The 22,965-nt window shown below is 29.6% G+C and overlaps 1 protein-coding gene across 1 annotated transcript in view; it reads left to right on the plus strand.

Annotated features, from left to right (window-relative positions):
* The window catches only part of lab (labial), a 68,815-nt gene that overhangs the window by 3,409 nt on the left and 42,441 nt on the right, over positions 1 to 22,965 (plus strand). The window lies entirely within an intron of this gene.

The raw sequence follows: 22,965 nt of genomic DNA on the forward strand, positions 1-22,965 counted from the left end.
AAAATTATAAAGCATTCAAATTGGTTTCCCAAATTAAACAATTCAACTCCATGTATTTTAGAACATCCATAAAGGAATAGTTTTAAAAGAAAACTTATAATATAAGGTCAAATAACACTCATTTAAATCCCACAAATATATACGATATTAAGAAGCCGTTCACTAGTATGAATAAACGTATTTAAATTTCATTAAATCATTTTTGACCCTTTTTTAATAAAATTTCTGAAACTTGCCTGTTGTTAGTGTTAAATAAAAGAAAATTCTACTTAAATATGTACATCAAATACCTGTATTTATAAAACATAGCCTAAAAATCTATAATTTTGTATTTTAAGTTTAAAAATCGTTGTGCCTACGACTTCTTTTAACCAATCGCATCATTTAAATATTGAGAGTTTTTTTTTTTTTGATAAAAATTTATGTTTTTTCAAATTATTTTTGATCTTATATTTACCTACATCTTAAAAACAAAAATATCTTACATATTGTGAAATATTCAAGTAGAAAATCAGCGTCCACAATAACTAACCATAAGTCTTTGACAACAATTTAAATAAACTATTTATTAAAAGCTTTGATTTTTGCAGTTATTGTGAGCTGAATAAGGAAAATGAAGTTCATCAGTAAGTTATGTCAATATATATGAATCATGCATCTGATTTTCTAAAAACAAAAAATTAAATTGGTGTTTGATTTAAAAACTAATTAATTAACATTTAACTACAGTGTTAAAAACAGGTTGCATGCTCAAGTAAATACATGTAAAAACTTCCTCAACAGCCATTTTTCATCTCCTCAAATCTTTGGATTTTAGAACATGCAAGCCGTGCACAGACGTGCATATCGAATACACCTTCTTCTCAGAATATTTGACTCGTGTCCCACCTTATGTGGCAACAATCTCGATATCACAATAATGAAATAACAAACTAAATAATCTAGATAAGAAATGCTTAAATCAGCTTAATTTAATGCAAGACAAACAAAGCTAAACAAAAGCAGATTTATAATGTAAATACAATGAATCAGATTTAATTTAACAAACAAAAATATAAGTAATAACAATGAAATTAAACTTTACAATCAACTAAGAAGATTAATTGTATTGTTGAACAATCAAAATTATTGCTAAAATAAATTTTTAATTTTTTAATCAGCGAAGAGTGAGAGCAAATACATTTATTATGATTTATAAAAAAAATTCTTTAATACCTGTTTATTAATCTAAAGTTTTCTATCAAATTATTAAATCCACTGAATACGAACTTCTAATAACCAGTTAAGAAACTTCTTTTTGTACCTTGAATCAAATTGATGTTGAAGAGTAAGAAGACGCAGCAGAGTTGATGACTTCGAATTATGAAATAAATAATAAAAAAAAACATTGATTGACAAGCCAAGATATTTCAACTAACCATCAGACGTCCAAGAGGGTATGTCACCTAAAAATATAAATGCTTGTCGTTTTGAACCCAAATGTCTGTCTTCTTCATTTGGCTGTATGGAAATTAGGGTCTCGCATATTTGTACAATAATTTAAAACACATTATAAATAAAATAATTACGACCTACGTAGATTTCGGAACAGTACTTCTACGTAAAAGTCTTTATTTGTAAGTTTTTAGAAATACACACAGAGTTTCGTTGTGTATAAAAGTATAACTCAATCGAATAATTCAGTCTTCATGATCAAACTTTACAGATGTGACTGAAAAATGTTAGCTTTGCGAACTGATTTAGTGTTGCTAGAGCCAAGAAATTTATGTTTACAATAGAATTATGGCTAAATATGTTATAGCTTTTCCTAGGAGCATTAAATTAACATTAACTTTATAAATCTTTGCAATAAAGAGAAGAGTTTTCAGTCAAATATTCTGAACTAATTACTTAACTAAATTAAGTAAACTGGTCTGGATCTGTAGAAAGTCCAAAGACTATTACAAGGGTTTTTTTACTTGTTTATGACTAAACGAATACCCACGAAGACCACAAAAGCATGGAATCATGGTCACGCCAAATTTTAGGTGTTGTTAATATGAATCTTCCTATTCAGGCTATACCTGAACTCGTTTTCGATGCAGGTTGAGAAATGTACCAGTTAGATCAAACTATGACAATGACTTCCACCTTCCGGCACATGTGACCCAAATGTATTCCGAATATATTCGGAGCATTTTAATTTGAGACTGTCCCTCAGGTTCCAGATATAACAGTAGTCACGGAAACAATATAGTATAACAAGATCTAGGATATTGTTTAATAGCAAAATGAATACTACATACAATATCCTTAGAGAATGTCAAATAATGCCATACCGGGTGTCACTAGAACAGATCGCAAAGCTGTAGACGGCATTTGGCGACTAATAAAGAAGAAAGTTTGGTAAACAAATAATTATTGAAAAGACTTTGAAAGAATTTACACCATCATTAAAACAATGGGATGGTTGACTGGGCCAGTGAGTACCAGGTATCATAACAGGATCTATATTTGGACCCATGTGAGATATGTAACCTAACTCCCTTACTGGAAAATTGTGTTAATTATTCTCTGACTTGTGAAAATATCACATGACTACTTTAAATGTGTTCAGAGATAATTAATTTATCATAGTATAGTTCCAAATTAGTTATAAATTTATCCACTGCTAGATACGGCTCCTATTTCCAAGGAACCAGTCGCTTGAAAAAAACTCTATCAGTTCCCTTTTCTCTAGGGTTCTGTTGGATAGTTAGTGTAAACTAGTGCTGTCAAATTCTAATACTTTTGATTTCTCGATTCTTTTCATTTTGGGTATTCAATACTTTTGAAGGATTTTTGAATTTGAAAATAATGGGAACTTTTTTAAAATATTATCTTATAGCAAATAAAATTATTCAAAACTTTCAAGCAGTCGTTTTCCTTAAAGAAAGATTTACATTAGACGAAAAGGGTCTGAATGCGTTGAACTCAAGAAAGAGCGAGTTACTTTTTGGTATCGAGTTTCCAAAAATGTATAAAAGTTAGCCATAATCAATACCCACTACTCAATAAAAACCAGCACTATACACTATTAGATGACTAACAAATAGTGGAAGCAATTGACAAATTCAAATCACTCCCACGCAAATAACTTTAGGACTAACATATTTATCTGACTTTAAAATATGTTTGGAAAAATATATAGAGCTAAGCCGGAGAATATGCAACTACTACAACCCAAGGTAACTTCAAAAACCGTGTCATTCATTTTCCTTGCTATATTGGGTCATAAATAAACACTCGACTTTAGAAAATATAGACAAATTTCAATGATCAAATTCAGCTTCCGACTTTCATTCTGCACATACCGATACTTCCCTAATAAACAAATACACATTTGCATTCCCGTAAATCCATAAGTTTATACAAATGTTGTATCTAGATTTCATTTCAAATACATTAGTATGAGTGTTTATGTATGTTTGTGTGCATTCGTGACTGTGTGATTATGACATTTCATAATTTCAAAAATTTCTTTCTTCTCGTAGAAGCATCTTTTTTTAACATTTTGAACTTGTTGTTGTTCTCGCTGTTCATATACATATTTAGTGCGTACGATTGTTTTTGTATTTCAAAAAAATTTTTCAGATAATTTTGTCAATTTTGTGCAGTCAAGTTGTCACTTGTCAAGTGTGCGCGTAAAATACAATGAATTGGCTTGACTCACTAAAAATAAACTAAACTAAAACTGAAATCTAAGTAAAAGCGAACAAAGTAAAAGAATCAAATACACAAACTGAATAACGAAATGAAAAAAAACTGTGCATACTTTTTGCAAATTTGATAAATATCTTAAAAGGAAATATTTTTAGCATTAAGTGAAGAAAAAAAAAAACTCAAATGAAATATTTGTAAATATTTTAGAATCAATTCAATGTGACATTTGAAATTATTATTTAATTTAGCTGGTTTTGTCTGTCTACACTGTAGAATTAATAGCAGTGGGATTCCTGAAAGAAAATGGTAATGATTACAGTATGGATTTGTTAACTTTTAAGCTGTGAGAAAAAATTAACTTTCGAAATCTAAATACCTTTAGTTAAGTTAGGTTTAAAAAATTACACGGGTTCAAATATGAACTAGCATCCACAGAGGTCCACTGTGATTCTTTTTCTTTCTTCTCCATTTTATGATATTATCATATATTGCTTATGCATATTTAGTTAACCTGCCGTATTCTAATAATAGCCATGGATTTATGCCTTTAAAATCAATTAGCTTCTGAAAAAATAAAATAATCCAAACATATTTAATATCCTATTAATCTCCACATAAAAAGTCTAAATAGCTTTCATTTTATATATGTACTAGAGTAACCGAAAACCTGTCAACCGGTTTTTTCATTTTTGTAAACTGCACCGGTTTCGGTTTTTTTAACTGTTCAATTTGTTTACAAACCGGTTTTTGTAAGACGGTTAACCGCTTTTAATGGAATATATTTTCTAAAGCCGATTCAAACATATTTATGAAAAACTTTGATACCATTTTTAAAAATATTGATTTATTTTATAGAAAATTATAGCATTTGGCAATATTTCGTAAAAGATATAAAATAATTTCATAAAGATAGAGCCTAAAGAATTCAAAAATGCTAAATTTCTGAAGATTTAGTACACAATTCTTAACACATTTCCCATTAGCGTCCACAAATAAAAATAAATTTAAGGAGACCTTTTTCATATTAAATAAAAATTTAATATAAACGGGTTAACCGTTTTTTGTTGAAACCGTATAACCGGTTTTATAAAAAGGCAATAATCAAAACAGGTTTTTTCAAAAACACACTTTTTCGGTTAAACCCGAAACCGGTTTTTTGGACACTCTAATATGTGCATAGTGTCTACAGCAGGCGCGGATCCAGAGGGGTGAATTCCCCGAAAAGTTTTCATATAAAAAAGGAAAAAAAATTGAACGTGTAGAACAAATTTTAATTTCCACCCACCACCAAATGAATGACCTGGATCCGCGCCTGGTCTATAGGCAGCACCGGTAGAGGACTGTCAACTCTCCAACCACTGCTGCTACAATCACAACAACAACATTAGATAAATAGCCAAAAATATTTCCAAAAATCGATGCAGTCGTGCTTTTATGTTCATAGTCCTTTATGAACTGGTTTTGTTGATTCTCAGTACCAAATTTCACGGGAGCCTTCAGAAAGTTCATTTCAAGCTACTTTAAAGAATATATAAAGGTTTTTATAAAATATTTTTATGACAAATTGACTTGATAGGATATTCTGCTATTAAGTAAAGTATGTATGTAATAATTATTTAATATAAATGGCATATTATTAGAATATCTCTACCAAATACCCCTACTTTTTTTACTATTCCATACAAAAATATCTATGAGTTATTTCACACCACTGAAATACTACATAAATTGTAGAGCAATTTACGAAATTCCATTTACCATATCAACAAATTATTGACTGCATTGCAGTTGTTTTGCATGCAAAACTTCCAACCAAACAACAAGTTTAATTAATTACATGATACGCTTTATTAACTGCTGCAGCAACAGCCACCACATACTATGACTAACAACTACATGTACTCAAACACAGATGATCTATACATGGACTCCGTATTCGATGGTAAAGTCAGGCAGACATGTAATGATTAAGTAACCGAAAAGTCAGTCAAGTGAATTGAGTTTGTGTCTCACCATCACTATGCCATACTCTGTGATACATGCCAATAAAAATAAATAAAAAAATATTCAATGCTACTACTACCATTTATGATCATGATTACTGATTATTTAAAAAACTTTTCTTAGTTATTCCTTTAACAAACAAACAAAAAAATAAATAAAAAGAATACAGTAATACTGCTACATTTATATGTTCGACTGAGTATGAGCATTTTATACTTTCCAATGGATGACATGACAGATGAAGCAAACAATCATGCTCACAGCCAGACACTAACTTCATCAATATCATGCTCCTTAACATAGTAAATATGAGCAGCTCTAAATGAAGAACATAAATTGCATCTTACGCATTATCTGTACATGAGTGTACTTGTTGCCCGCGTCCAACAATCCATTCAACCATCCATCCAGTCATCCATTCAACCAACAACCGAATAACCAACCCGCCAGCCTGCCAGCGAACGAACCAACCAACTAACGATCCCAACGAAAAAAGGAAAAAAAAATACTAAAAAAAAGTTTTTAACTCGTAACATTCTTTTGTACTGGCATTTCAATAATAATTTTTTATGACAAGCAACTTGACTTCCAGATCAGTAACAATTTTAAATTGTTTATTTGTTTTGTTTGACTGGCTTGTTTGACTCATGACTATACATAATTTACATACATACATATACATTTACTCAAACACACTAATACAATTATATACTACATACATACATATTTACATGAACAGCAACATTTGTGGGACTACACCAAATACTTATGTTACGCCATCAAAATTTGATGGTGACTTCAAAAAAACATTCAAAGTTTAGAGTATTTTAAACATGAATTTAAAAACATCGATCCAATGTTGTGTATTGGTTTCCTTACATATTAGAGTTAACTGTTGTCCATTATCTAATTTTGATATCGTTTAATCGGCCTCAATAGAATCTGGGTCTAGCACTCTCCGATTTTATCTTAATGTAACATGTCGATCTGTTGATTGGCAGTAAAAAATAGTTAACTAAATCGTATCTCTTTGTTGCATCTTTTGCAGAAGTCTATGTCATTATGTAGTACCAGTGGGTATCCCTTTCAGCTTGATATGCGAGTGACTTCATTTCTTATCTCTATTTAACAGAGAAATACAATTTCTGTTCATTATACTAATTATTCGTATAATTATAACCCTTAGGTACTAATTTAAAGCTAATATCAATTTACTTCTTATGTAAAGACATAACCACAGGTCAAAAGCAAAAAAAAGGCTTCACTAACCACTATATAGATTTGATGCATCATGTTTACCTAAGTACAAAAATGGTAAAAATTTGTATTTCTATGGATAGATTTTTAAAAAAATTTTTTTTTCTTAAATTGAGAATTTTTTAGATGTTTCTACACATAATTTATGATAACTGAAATAGGGTTAGTCCGATATTATTGAAGTAAACTCAGAAAAGTTCAGATTTACATAACCTTCAATCTGTTTATATATTGCGTTTTCATCGGTTCAGTAGTTTCGGAGTTATAATAACAAATTGAAGCAAAAAGTATATTTTTTACATGAAAATATCAAATTTTTTTTTTGTTTTAAAAAATTATGAAAAATCGAAAACTGCAGAAATTGTTTAGATTTTTACTTTATCGCAAAGCCACATATAATTGCAAGAAAATGAGATATCGATCATAAAAATGGTTGGATTATTTTCGAATTTACAGTGCACTCGCGATAACATGAACTAATTAAAACCAGGCCAGTTCACTTTTACAAGATTGTTCATATTTGCGAATGGCAACTAATTCCCACCTACAGCTAGGAAAGTTCAAAAATTATTAAGCTGTTAAATTAGAATTTAGCCACTACCCTGTTGTATTTTAAAAAGTTAAAATATGAACAGCTTAGTTCACTAAGTTCATATTTTAGAGTGCTCTATGGAAGTAAAAACTGTTCATATTTTGGGGTGTTCATATTATCGCACTGTATTGTATGTGCATACAAGCGTGTACTTTGAGTGTACATTTTACATCTGTTTTGTTATTGTAACAAAAATTTTAACAAAAGCAAAACACATGTAAAATGTATGAATTCTGAATCACACTAAAACTATTCGTGTTAATTAACTTTTGCTCGCAATGAGCGAAATGTTGATTTAAAGTTTAAACTAAATCTTAAAAATAAAGCTATGTTGATTCTCATAGACGCATGATTAATATTATTTATTACCCATCAACAAGAAAGGTGATCTCACGGAGTGCAAAAACTGGAGGGGGATCACACTCCTAAGCATGATAAATAAGGTGATCGCAAACATTATCAACATGAGACTTGCTAACTCCCTCGACAAAGAGTTTCGTTGCGAACAGGCTGGATTCAGAGCTCAAAAATCATGTGTAGACCACATAAACAGTCTCCGCATAATAATTGAGCAATCAGTAGAATGGAGGTCCCCCCTATACCTGGTCTTCATCGACTTTGAAAAAGCTTTGGACACACTTGTCCACACTACCATTTGGAAAGCACTCACATGCAAGGGCGTACCCAGGAAAATAATAGGGATTATCCAAGAGCTATACAGGAACGCAAGCTGTCGTATACTTCACCGGAATTCAGTTAGCGATAAGGTTTCTGTTAAAGCTGGTGTGCGACAAGTCTGCATCTTGTCGCCGTTACTCTTTAACGTAGTGCTGGACATTGTCATGAGAAATGCAACGAGCAACAACAGAGGCATAACATGGGATTTAGGCGGCCGCCTGGCCGATCTTGACTATGCCGACGACATATGCCTTCCAACACATAGTCGCTCTGACATGGTGCAAAGCCTTCAAATGGTAGAGACAGAAGCTGCAAAGGCAGGACTCAAAGTAAATATAAATAAGACGAAGGTAATGCGAGTAAATGCAACATCCAACCGGCCATTCTCCACAACAAATGCCTAAGAAGAATACTAAAAATCTACTGGCCCAACAGAATATCAAACACACACCTCTGGACAGTCACAAATCAAAGGCAAATACATTCCGAAGTTTTGAGAAGGAAATGGCGATGGATAGGCCACGCATTACGAAGACCACCCGGAGATGTAACCCGCAATGCCATTGACTGGAATCCGCAAGGTAGTAGAAGGAGAGGACGGCCTGCCCACACTTGGAGAAGACAGTTAGACATAGAGGCTTCGCTAGCAGGAAAAAGTTGGGATGAAATCAAGAACCTAGCATCAAACAGAAACGATTGGAAATCTTTTGTTGAGGCCCTATGTTCCTTATAGGAACTAAAGGAACCGATGTTCCTTATAGGAACTAAAGGAATTAATAATAATTACCCAAATCACATTTATATTTATCATACGCTCTATAAACAAAATTTATACACAATGCCATACATCATGTAAAGTGACAAAAATGGATTTTTTTAAATTTTTGTATGGGTACCCCACCCAGGGGGTTCCATTGGGTGTGCCACTAGCATGGTTGGGTCGGCACTCCAAAGTTTCTTATTTTGATCCCTAGAGTACGATTTTCCTTGTCATTTTGGTGATTTTTAAATCGACCAGCCCTAAATGCACATAACTCTTTGTCCCAAAATAATTTTGAAATCAGCTTTATGCTTATTGTATGACATACGTGTCCAGAATTTATTACATAACAATTTTCAAGATAGATTGGAATAATCTCGTAATATATTGGGCGTACAATAACCAATTATTATTCCGTTAATGCCAAAGTCTGTTTGTGGTTCATATTAGCATGTTTTTCACTTAGTTTCGAATACTATGGTAATGTATTGAAACGTTTATTACACAGAAAAAATAAATTCATAATAGGAATGGATCGAAATGAGATATCGATCATAAAAATCGAATTCGCTCATTTTCAGACAATTGAATGTGCTTACAAGGGTGTTCTTTCAGTGTAAATTTTACATGTGTTTGTTTTTGTTACAATAACAAAACACATGTAAAATTTACACTCAAAGTACATGCTTGTAGTCCATACAATTTTCTGAAAATGAGCGATTTCACTTAATTGTGAATAAATTCGAAAAGAATCAATCGATTTTTATGTTCGATATCTCATTTTGTTCCCATTACATGTGGCTTTGTGATAAAGCAATAAATCTGAACAATTTCTGCCGTTTTAGATTTTTCATGATTTTTTCAAAACAATAAAATTTGCTATTTTCACGTAAAATATATATATGGGGGATTTCATGTCAAGTGAACCAACTTTTGAAATCGATGTCTTCCGATCGGGATGAAATTTGCACCAAGGTTAGCTCTATTGGATAGTAACTCAGACACAATTTTTCAACAACATCGGTCGAGAACTCTCTGAGTTATAGGGGGTAAAATTTCGACAATTTGGTCAAACAGGGGTTTTTTCTTATCCATGTAACTTATTACCTATTGTTCTTAGCAAAATGTGTTCCAAATAGTATAGATAGCTATTTCTTCGATCTTTCGAAAAAAAATATTTAAAAAAAAAAATAAAAAATTTTTAATATTTTTTTTCCGAAATCAAAAACTTTTTTGACTTTTTTTTAAAATACGCTATTTTTTTTTATTTTTTTTTTTTCTTAAAATAAAGTTTAGATATTTTCCTTGAACACCTACTTGGTCGCTTAGTGGGATGCGAGTGGGATATCTATCAAAATAAATATTTTGTAACTCAAAACATAAAATTTTTGACTTTTTTTGCAAAATCAAAAACTTTGTTGACTTTTTTTTTTTTCAAAATGGACCCTTTTTTAATCTTTTTTTTTAGGTCAAACAAAAGCTTAGATATTATCCTTGAAGACCCTTTTGGTCGCTTAGTGGGATGCGAGTGGGATATCTATCAAAATAAATATTTTTTAACTCAAGACTTACAATTTTTGACTTTTTTTTTTGCAAATACGATTTTTTTTCCAAATGGGCCCTTTTTTTAAATTTTTTTTTGTAGTCAAAAGAAAGCTTAGGTCCATTCCTTTAAGATATTTTTAGTCCCTTAGTGGGATGCGAGTAGGATATCTATCAAAATAAATATTTTGTAACGCAAGACATACAATTTTTTAATTTTTTTTTGCAAAATCAAAATTTTTTTCCAATATGGGCCCTTTTTTAATTTTTTTTTTTGCTCAAAAGAAAGCCTAGGTCCATTCCTTTAAGATATTTTTAGTCCCTTAGTGGGATGCGAGTGGGATATCTATCAAAATAAATGTTTTAACACAAAAATTGTATGTCTTGAGTTACAAAACATTTATTTTGATATATATCCCACTCGCATCCCACTAAGCGATCAAAACCATCTTAAAGGAATAGGCCTAAGCTTTCTTTATAGCAAAAAAAAAAATTACAAAAAGGGCCCATTTTAAAAAAAAGTCAAAAAAGTTTTTGATTTTGCCAAAAAATCAAAAATTGTATATCTTGAGTTACAAAATATTTATTTTGATAGATATCCCACTCGTATCCCACTAAGGGACCTAAAATATCTTAAAGGAATGGACCTAAGCTTTCTTTTGACTAAAAAAAAATTTTTAAAAAAGGGCCCATTTTGAAAAAAAATTCGAATTTGCAAAAAAAAAGTCAATAATTGAATGTCTTGAGTTACAACATTTTTATTTTAATAGATATCCTACTCACATCTTCCTAAGTGACAAAATAGGTCTTAAAGGAAAAGACCTAAGCTTTCTTTTGAGCAAAAAAAATTTTTAAAAAAAAGTCCCATATTGGAAAAAAATTTCGATTTTGCAAAAAAAAATTAAAAAATTGTATGTCTTGCGTTACAAAATATTTATTTTGATAGATATCCCACTCGCATCCCACTAAGGGACTAAAAATATCTTAAAGGAATGGACCTAGGCTTTCTTTTGAGCAAAAAAAAAAAATTAAAAAAGGGCCCATATTGGAAAAAAATTTTGATTTTGCAAAAAAAAATTAAAAAATTGTATGTCTTGCGTTACAAAATATTTATTTTGATAGATATCCTACTCGCATCCCACTAAGGGACTAAAAATATCTTAAAGGAATGGACCTAAGCTTTCTTTTGACTACAAAAAAAATTTTAAAAAAAGGGCCCATTTGGAAAAAAAATTGTATTTGCAAAAAAAAAAGTCAAAAATTGTAAGTCTTGAGTTAAAAAATATTTATTTTGATAGATATCCCACTCGCATCCCACTAAGCGACCAAAAGGGTCTTCAAGGATAATATCTAAGCTTTTGTTTGACTTAAAAAAAAAGATTAAAAAAGGGTCCATTTTGAAAAAAAAAAGTCAACAAAGTTTTTGATTTTGCAAAAAAAGTCAAAAATTTTATGTTTTGAGTTACAAAATATTTATTTTGATAGATATCCCACTCGCATCCCACTAAGCGACCAAGTAGGTGTTCAAGGAAAATATCTAAACTTTATTTTAAGAAAAAAAAAAAAATAAAAAAAAATAGCGTATTTTAAAAAAAAGTCAAAAAAGTTTTTGATTTCGGAAAAAAAATATTAAAAATTTTTTATTTTTTTTTTTAAATATTTTTTTTCGAAAGATCGAAGAAATAGCTATCTATACTATTTGGAACACATTTTGCTAAGAACAATAGGTAATAAGTTACATGGATAAGAAAAAACCCCTGTTTGACCAAATTGTCAAAATTTTACCCCCTATAACTCAGAGAGTTCTCGACCGATGTTGTTGAAAAATTGTGTCTGAGTTACTATCCAATAGAGCTAACCTTGGTGCAAATTTCATCCCGATCGGAAGACATCGATTTCAAAAGTTGGTTCACTTGACATGAAATCCCCCATATTTATTTATAACATATAAATATATTATATATTCGATTTTGTTGCCCTATGTTATTTATTTATGATACATTTAACTATTTCGCAAACAAGACTTGTTAATTGGCAGAAAATTAATATGAAAAACTTTTTCCATATTCTCTTTCTCAATAATTGTGAGTTAATCGTCAATAATATATAAATCGCTCTTGACTTCACCTGATAAAAGTAAAAAGGTTTTTTCGTTCAATCGTACCAATTATAACATGTTGAATGAACTCCTTAACAATACAAACTGGTACAATATATTTTCGTACTATACAGATGTTGAGCAAATGACTGAAGCTTTTTACAATAAATTAAATTCATTCATGGATTTCTGTGTTCCAAAACAAATATATACAAATCTGTCTGGTCCACCATGGAATAATAAACAGCTGGTTCAAGTTAAAAATAAAAAAAAAAAAATTTTACAAAAAATTTAAACAAACTGGTTCTCATCTTTTTTACCTCAAGTACTCCGTTTGTCGAGCTGAGTACACTCTGCTCAGTAAATCGTGTTACAATAATTATATAAACAAAGTTAAATACAATTTTAAACGTAATCCTAAATCGTTTTTCAAATTTGTCAACTCCAAAAGAAAATCAACTGGCTTCCCCTCATCTATGAAGTTTAACCAAAATGAATCTAGTGATGATGCAGTTATAAGCAATCTATTTTTCTCAACAACTTATTCAAATGCAACTTATAATGATTCTGCTGACTACCCATATACAATATCTTCAAATCAATCAGTATCTATACAATTTATCGATGTTTGTAATATAACCATGGAATTAAAGAAACTAAAATTATCGCATAATTTTGCTCCTGATAAAATCCCCAGCAGTATTTTAATCAACTGTACTGACAATATTGCTATCCCTCTTACGTATTTATTTAACAAATCAATAAAAAGTTGTAATTTTCCTAACGTCTGGAAGGATTCTTTTATTGTTCCATTATTTAAATCAGGAAATAAGTCTGATATTAAAAACTACCGAGGTATTGCTAAATTAAGTATAATACCCAAATTATTCGAGAAAATCATAACTGAACAATTATGCTATCAAGTCTCAACTTTAATATGTCCTTATCAACATGGCTTTCAGAAAGGATGCTCAACTACAACAAATCTTCTTCACCTAACATCCGAAATTTATCACGGATTTCTTCAACATCAGCAAATAGATGTGATATATACAGACTTCAGCAAAGCTTTTGACAAAGTCAATCATATGCTTTTGAGAAAGAAACTTTGTTTATTGGGGTTTTCCAACAGTACATTACAGTGGATTTTCTCGTATTTGAAAATAGAATACAAGCTGTACTTTTTAAGAATATTCGTTCTAGAAATATAGAGGTATCATCTGGTGTACCACAGGGCAGTCATCTTGGTCCTCTTCTTTTCTCACTGTTTATAAATGACCTTCCTCAAGTTATTCGTGGTTCCAATGTCTTAATGTATGCAGACGACTTAAAATATTTTTAAGCTATCGTCAAGTTCTTGATCAGCAACTTCTTCAAGATGATTTAAATTCGTTTTATTCATGGTGTAAAGAAAATCATATGGAATTAAACCTAAAAAAGTGCAAATATATGCGATTTGTTAGAAAGAATCCAATACCGGCACACTATGTTTTTGAACTACATCAGCTTGAAATGGTCGATAAATTTTTAGATCTGGGAATTCTAAATATAAATAAAATAAAATAAATCTAGATGATATTTATAATAGATTTTGGACAATGAAGATTGTTAATAACGCCCTTGGCAGATTAGAAAATGCAAATGTTTACCATAACCATTTTAAAATGTTCATAAGTTTTTTAACAATATTATGGTCACTGTAATTATTTATATGATTGTGGCATCTGCTTAACTCGTTTATATCTTTTTGTCCATATAAAGTTAACATAGGCCTTTTTGCTAACTCCTAAATCAATAGAGATATTCGAAAATGGTTTGGTGACTGAAAAAAGAGCTGATATGTACATATTTGGTATTTTTAGGAAATTGGAAATTCTATGTGATAAAATCGGGTAAAAAGTAGTTCCAGTAGAACGCTCTGGTAGTCTTGGTATCTTCTAATGAACAGATATGGAAATAAAATTTGATCTGCTCTGATTAAAGATGAGCAGAAATATTTGAAGAACTTAAAATTTAAACCTTTTTTAACACTTGTTTATCAGAACATATTTTTTATTAAAATGAGCTAGACAAGGGCCCACAAATGGGAAAATACTTTCGATTTCATATTATTTAAATTAAAATTTATAAAAATGTATCTAGCAACCACGCAAACAAAGTAATATTTATTTTGAAATACGTTTGTCCATGCTTTATGTACATTCTTTATAATTTTTGCGCCGCCACTGATATATGTATCCAGACTGTGTAGCTACAATTGTTAAAATAAATTGAAAGAGAATGCTTCACTTCAATCTGTATTGAATGCTTCAATTGTTTTCAATGAAAAATCTTAAATTTGCTGACCTAATGCCCATTGATTCTGACTGAAGGAGGATAAGGTGAATTTGCGATACTTTCTATTTTTTTAGATTCATAAATACACATAAGAACTTTGAATTTTTAAAAATAACCTTAAAATAATAAATTAGACATTCAGAGATATACAGAATTTCAACTTTATAGGTCTTTGGGGAGCCTATAAATTGCTTATATAAAGAGACAAAACTTGATTTCAATGGATTGGAAATCCTGAAATATTTATTTAAACCGTAGAAAAAGGCTGTAGTGTACAATTGTATATCTCTACTGAATCTCCGTTAGCATTTTTTTTGTATTGTATGGCGTCTGTTTGGTTGGTTGAATGAAGAATGGTTGGTTGTTGGTGTATTATATTGAAATATCAGTAGGATGACATCTTCTGATATGGGTAATGTAGTAATGACACTTTTGAGTTAAAAAAATTACAATTACAACAACAAAACAATGTAAAAGAAGAGTTTTAATACCGTATTTAAAATTATCCAGATGCAACAGATATGACAAAAATAAAAAAGTATAAATGTGAATAAAAAAACATTATTTTTTTTGTTCAAAAGTGAAAGTCATAATTGCGGTTTAGAATGGTGACACCTTGAGTTTTGCATAATGATTGGATAAACAATATAATGTTTGTTATCCAGAATTTCAAATTGGGCTTAACATTTTAAAACGATTATCTTGTTAAGTATAATTTCAAGTTCGATAAATAATTACAGTTAGAAAAAATGCAAGGTTTTCAAATGCTTTGCAATTATTTTATATTGATTTATTATATAAAATGCAAACAGCAATGCACAAAAAGCTACAAAATTTCGCATTTGCCAAACCATTCGCACTTGATACTAATTTGTTTCACAGTTCAAAATTTCAATTTATATCATTTTTCATTGCTGCGCACTTGGTGATTTTTTGCGATACCCATATTACAAGTATTATTGTCATATGATAAAATTTTAGGAAGTTTAAGCAGAAACAGACCAGCCCCTTTTTAAGTTCCACTTATTAGCACCCGAACAGTTATAAATTCATACAAAAATTTCATATATATTGGCGCCATATAATCCATCAAAACAAATATTGGACAGGAATAATTGTATTTAAAAGTTTCTTATCACATTCTACACGTTTAAGAAGGTATTTTAGTTTTATGGAATGATAAATTAATGAAATTGAATTTTTGTTTTATGTATAAACGTATTGGAATTCATTCATAAACGACCTTTACACTTGTACTTAATACAAAAACAACAAATTTTATTTCATTAAGAATAATAATAATAAACAAAATAAATAAGCTGCTTAAAATACCAATGGTATTCACTAAAGAAAGTAAAATGTAACAAAGTTCGGGTTAGCCAAATGAACAGGTTCTTTATTGCAACGAATGTGCCAATGCTTTTGACAGTTTTATACGAATACTAGATATAGAATAAAATTTCATCCGAAATCGAAATTGTTTACCACCTTTTTACCTCAATGCACATTAATGTTAAATGTTTTATAAGAACTAAAATGTAAGCAGACAAGTATTTGGAACTTCTAGATATTATGTTGGTAGTTTTGGTGAGAAATTCTGGCTCGAGGGCTTGATTTTTCGACAGAATAATGCTGTCATTCACCACGGTAAAATGTAAAAACTTTTTAAAATAATTTTTCATGTGCAATTTCAGACCTCAAAGCTATCGAGAATATTAATGTATTAAAATTCCACTGTATTTTTTTCATCATCCATTTGTTTTATCATAGCCGAGGCAAATGAATCTCGAAATCATGAAATATTTATTGCAGAATTTCGGTTTTTTTCATTTTATTCAATAAACTAAACCGTTTTTGAGTTACGCGAATATATGTTGTGCAACTTCCGGTTAGCACCACTGAATTCAGCGTACCCGAATTAGTTTAACTCACCGAGTGGCCCGCTTGACAGTTTTTTAACTAGCACAGTGTTATTATTCGAATAATGTATTATTTTTAAAAAAGGGACCATTTCAAAAAAAAGTTAGATTTTGCAAAAAAATGTCAAAAATTGTATGTCTTGGGTTACAAAATATTTATTTTGATAGATATCCCACTCGCATCCCACTAAGCGATCAAAGTGGTCTTCAAAGAAAATATTTAAGCTTTATTTTAAGAAAAAAAGACCCATTTAAAAAAAAAAGTCAAAAAGTTTTTGATTTCGGAAAAAAAATATTAAAATTTTTTTAAATATTTTTTTTTCGAAAGATTGAAGAAAGTGCTATCTAAACTATTTGGGACACATTTTGCTAAGAACAATAGGTAATAAGTTACATGGATAAGAAAAAACACCTGCTTGGCCAAAATGTAAAATTTTGACCCCCTCAGACATTTCTCGACCGATCTTGTTGAAAAATTGTGTCTGAATTACAATCCAATAGAACTAATCTTGGTGCAAATTTCATCCCGGTCGGAAGTCATCGATTTCAAAAGTTGGTTCACCTTTTTATTTCCCACAAAATAATTACTTAGCGTTTTTAAAAAAATTAAGAAAAAAAAGTTTTAAAATTATTAATAAAAAAAATTATTAAAAAAAAAAATCAAAAATTGTTTTTAATTTGTTAATAAATAAATAAATAAATAGAGTTCTGACATTTCTTTACATTTCCGAGTAATCATTAAAATAAAATAAACAATATTCGTATATTTATTCGAATAAATGAAAACAATTTCAGAAATAATCGGACAAATTTTGCAAAATATATTGAATGCATCATAATTTTTCTGTTTTTTTTTTAAATTCCGAATAATTATGAACAAAATAAAAAATATTTTCATATAAAATTATTCGAATAAAAACATGAATAATTCAAAAAAATTTAGATTTTTGATTTTTAAATAAAAAAATCTGAAATCCCGAATAAAAAATTCCTGATATCGAACAAATTAACGGAAACCTCTCGAAATACAATTATAAATTTATTAATAATAAAAACGAATAATCGAGTAAATTCTATTCGATTCTATAATTAAATTTGTTTATATTACATAGTGTGACGGTGTAAAATTGATTTAGCATAATTTTTAATATTATTATTATTTGTTTCCTAAGTTATTTCATTGTAAATGTATTGCCTTGTTTTTTTTCTCTTTATATGCTTAGAAAAGACTAATTATAGTCCTGCATTAGTTCGAAAATCGTTTGGTAATACCTATGTTTTTAATATGCCCTTTACAACAAATCATTAGAGTTTTGATATTTTTTTTAATACATAAATATATGTATGTAGTTTGAATAATTTTACTCCAATATTATCTACAAAACTTTTTGAAATTTTATAAAATTCTATATTAAAGTAAACAACTAATTTAAGTGACTGCCCTTAATACTTTAGTCATTATAGTGAAATACATTTTTTCAAAAGCAAACTTTGCCCCGGGTAAATAACCAACATCGTGCGAGATACATATTTCTAAACAAAAAAATTTAAAGCAATTATATTTGTTATTGTCATTGTTTATTTATATTATTGGAAAACAAAAAAAATCACCAATAGTAAAAAAAAAACTTTCAGCTTGACATTATAATTCAATTGTATTAAACTTATGATCTGGTCATCAAAGCTGCCGCTCTAAGTGAATACCAGACCCAAGGGCTTATTATTTGGACAAGGTGTCACCAGAAGCTCTCCAATCTAAACAATTACAACCACGGACAGCAGGTATTTGGCAATTGAAAATGTTAGAAATATTTGTATGTATGTATGTGTGTTTTTATTTAGGTGTGAGTTAACAAAATAATTGTTTGACTCTAACACCTGAATTGTTAGCGTGTGTTTATAGTTTGCCGGCGGCAAGGCAGTCATTTATTTCACAATTACTTTATTCCACAAATGTTGTGGTATCAGTTCAAAAAAAAAGGGATTTTTGGGGCCAATAAACACGATACATGAAAATTAATAATGGTCATTTACAAAATGTTTGTTAAATGTTCTCTATGTATTTTTTTAAAGTTTTTTTTGGATTCTTTGTCTCTGTTTGAAGAGTTTCAGTTATTGTATGTTACAGATAGACAATCGTACAGCCACTGTCATTTGAAACCTTTAGAGTGAATTTTGTTTTGTTTGTTGCTGTTGTTTTCTAATTACAAAACATCTAAAAATACTTTTCTTGTTAAATCAAAATTAAAAAGATACCGTAGACAATTTTCTTTTGTTATGTTTCGTTTCTTTATCGATACAAGTTTGGGCCAACGTACTTTTTGGGGCTGCTAGAAGTTGTCATTTAAACATTTTATATATAACGGTCGTTATAATGTTTTGTTTGATTAAAATCAGGCCAGGCCCAAATTTTGTTTTTGTTTCATTTCATGCTGGAAGTACAACAACTACATGTAATTGAAATAGTATAAAAATGTTTGTATAAAACTTGACCATTATTTGGCGTTTGAATCATACATACTCGTACAAGAAATAATAATTACCAACATAATACACTTGACACTGTTTTGTCAGGGTATGTGATGCAGAAAATCACATACAAGCTATTCGTTCAGTAATTCACACAAACGCTTATAAATAAGTCATTACTTTCACTGAAATAACTACACAGAGAATACAGATTCGTCAAATGATTCGGTTACACACATAGGATATTTCGGTTCTATCAACAGAAAGTCAGTTGAAAAAGAAGAATTTCGGTTAAAGCAACTAAACTTTTGTTACCCTTCATAAAATTTTCATTCGATTAACAACAAATGACGGTTGGTTTTACACTTTGCAAAAGGTATAGTGAAGTTTAAGACGGCAAGACACGGCGTGAAAAATAGAAGCTGCTCCTTTGCTTTTGGCTAAAACAGAACCACTTATGTATAAATTATTTTGAACTAATTGAGAATTATATTGAGTCTTTATATGACACGTTATAATTATTTGCATGTGCTTTTAAGTATCCAATAAATAAATACTTATTTATCAGCTAATAAACAAGTCGTTATTATTCTACTTCTAAGTAATGCAGACGGTATGAAGAAGTTATTACATTGTATGAATGTTATTCCCTAATTGCCAGTCATTGTCTGTAACAAGAGGATTAGATGTTACATACATATATTAACCAGTAGTAAGTGGTGATAAGAAATTTAAGCTACTTGACGCCAAGATATTAAAATGGACATTTTAGTGTTCTGTGCTTTTTATTTTCCTTCTTGTGTAGTATTATTAATTTATTTAGTACTTAGTAAAATTTTCTTTAGCGGTTAATAATGTTTCAAACGAATAAAAATCATAAATTAGTTTTGGTGTTTTTTTTTATCAAGAAAATGCTTCGGAAGTAAAATAAATGCTTTGAAAACATTTTTAAAACGTAACAGATGTCACCGAGATTAAAGTATTAATATTAATAACATTATTGACTTAATTTGTACTTAGAAATTATTAATTGATTTTCGAAAATGTTTGGAGTTTATTTTTACAAAACGTACTAATCAAAATTCTCTATAATTAATCTTATCAGCGATTAATTTAGCTGTGGGCTGCACTAAAAGTTTGGTTTATCGAATTTTGTATCAGCAGACAAGTTGGCAAAAAAAAATATTGGCGAATTTTTTGCTTAATAATTTTTATTGTTTTTTATTTCAAATCGATTGAGAGGCAATAATAATAGAATTGGGGAAGTTCACATTTAAGTGAGATTATAATTTGTAAAAACCCATTTTTTTGTGAACTTTTACCACCAATATCTGGCATTTATAGGGGATATGTGAGATATTTAAGAGAACATCATTCTGCAGTAAAACCCTTATTTGACAAGACTACTATTGTTGACATTAAAATATAATAGTAGAGTTTTTGTGTAAAAGTGACAATATCTGAGGCCATCAGTGCAAAAGTGGTGTAACCCACATTTTTTGTTGGTTGCTGTCCTGATGTCTTTGACGATTTATGTAAGACAAGTCTTATATCAAAGACAATTGATGACAAGATGAGCGACAATGTTGATGAAAAGTTGAGCGACATTAGCTTGATTGTGGTCTTCTGTTAACTTATAACCGAACTTTTCATTGTTATTGTTTAAACGACAAATTGAGCGACATTGTCTCTCTTTTAGTCGTCCATGATTTTCGCGGCATTTGTTCGAAAAAGTCTTTGACGATTTGTTCTGGCTGTCCCTCATATATTTTCGAGGAATATACATTGTCACCTATCATTGAGGATGTCTTGAAGACGTGGCCAACTGGATAAGTAAATAGTTTGGGGTTACAGCACTTTTGCACTGATAGCCTAATATTAAGTAGTATTTGTAAGGTTAAGCTTGAGTGATTTAAATCGTATAAGTCCTTTAATGTAATGCAATCCGAAGCCAAATGCCTATTTTACACATCACAGGTAATCTAACGAATAGTTAATTGTCAATTTAAGTGTTAAGTTTTTAGAGTTTGTATCTGTATATTTGTTTTTTGGTACTGATAACCTTGGAGTTTGGTTAAAAAAAGATTAATTTCCTGAAACTTTCGTATAATTTTTATCCAGTTTCCGGGAATTTTTTTAATACTGAATTAAAATAAAATTGTTGTGATAACTGAATATATTACTAATCAAATGATTTAGTCTAAATTACCGAATTTTTCTGTTGGGGTGACAAAAATCGAAATTCTTCTGTGTCAACTGATTTTACTAATATAGAAAAAATCTATGGATATAATCGAATTAATCGATTGGCAATCAATAATTCCATTACTTGAAGAATAAAACTTGTAAAGAAATTTCAAAAAACATATTCCATGGTATGTTTCCGATTATGAACCCTAGTTTATAACTCCACTCAGGTAATTCGAAGTTCTTGCAATCAGTACAGACATGATTGTTGAAGTGGCAGATATCGATTGAATGTCCTAGAATTGCACAATATTACATTAAATATTCCACATACATATATTTGCAGACAATTTCATATTGAGTAAAAATTCCTAAAATAAAAGTATTGAAATCTGATCTTAGTTAAACACAAACATTTTATTTACCCAAACTCACCCTCTAGATAAGTAGAAAGTGCCAAAACATAATATTAAAAAAACAACTGTGGAAAAGTCGCATTAAGAAATTATACAAGTATGTATTTTAGAATGTGTAAATAAAAGATAAGATATCCATTCCATTCCATTCGATTCTATACATCGATTTATGCAACACGCACAAACAAGCACATGCACAGCGATACCATGGCGCACAATTCAAATGTGAATATATCGATTAATATCCAATTTTAGATGCGTCTAATATTACATAATATTCGCAATCATTGAAATGAGTAACCCAAAGTAAATGTTTTAATATTTGTTGGCCTTGTGCCACTCGTTCAAATAGACATACAGTCAGACAGAGGGCCCAAACTGTATATTTTCTTTTTCTGTTTAATTGAGTAAATATCCTTTTTCTAGTTGGCTTTTTGGTATTTTTAGCAAAGAAGTGAAATACTTAGGTGGGGTGGGGCAAATGGCTTACAAAATTGCGAAAATATTCATATGCACTAAAGGAAATCCCAACATAGCAACATATTGATCTGAAAATGTGTCAGTTTAGGTGTGTAAAAATGATCTCGAAACAAATAAGATTTCGTGAAATTTGAAAAATATCTTCAACTGGTATTTAAGTGTCTATTAATGTAACCAATTTACTTTATCTACCATTAACAATCAGTTTAAGATTAAAATCACTATTTCTGAAAACGAAAAAGAATAATTGTCAACATTAGATCATTAGGTTGTTGTAATTAATTTTAACTAAATTTTGAATAAACTGCTTAAATATGTGTCGTTGTACCCACATAAATGACCAAAAGTACAAAAACATTTCTGTTTTTCTGTATTTTTAACCACTTATCATTGTAATAAATGGTAAGGTTTAAACGTCGAAAATTCGTTTTCAATTTTTGTGTGCCTTTTTTATTTTTGGAAAAATTTTTTTTTTCCAACGAAGCTTAAAAATATTTGTCACGAAATGTTAAAACAATTAGAAAATATTCAAGGGTCAGTTGTAT

The sequence above is a fragment of the Calliphora vicina genome, chromosome 1, assembly GCF_958450345.1.
Source record: "Calliphora vicina chromosome 1, idCalVici1.1, whole genome shotgun sequence".
NCBI classification, from domain to species: Eukaryota; Metazoa; Arthropoda; class Insecta; order Diptera; family Calliphoridae; genus Calliphora; species Calliphora vicina.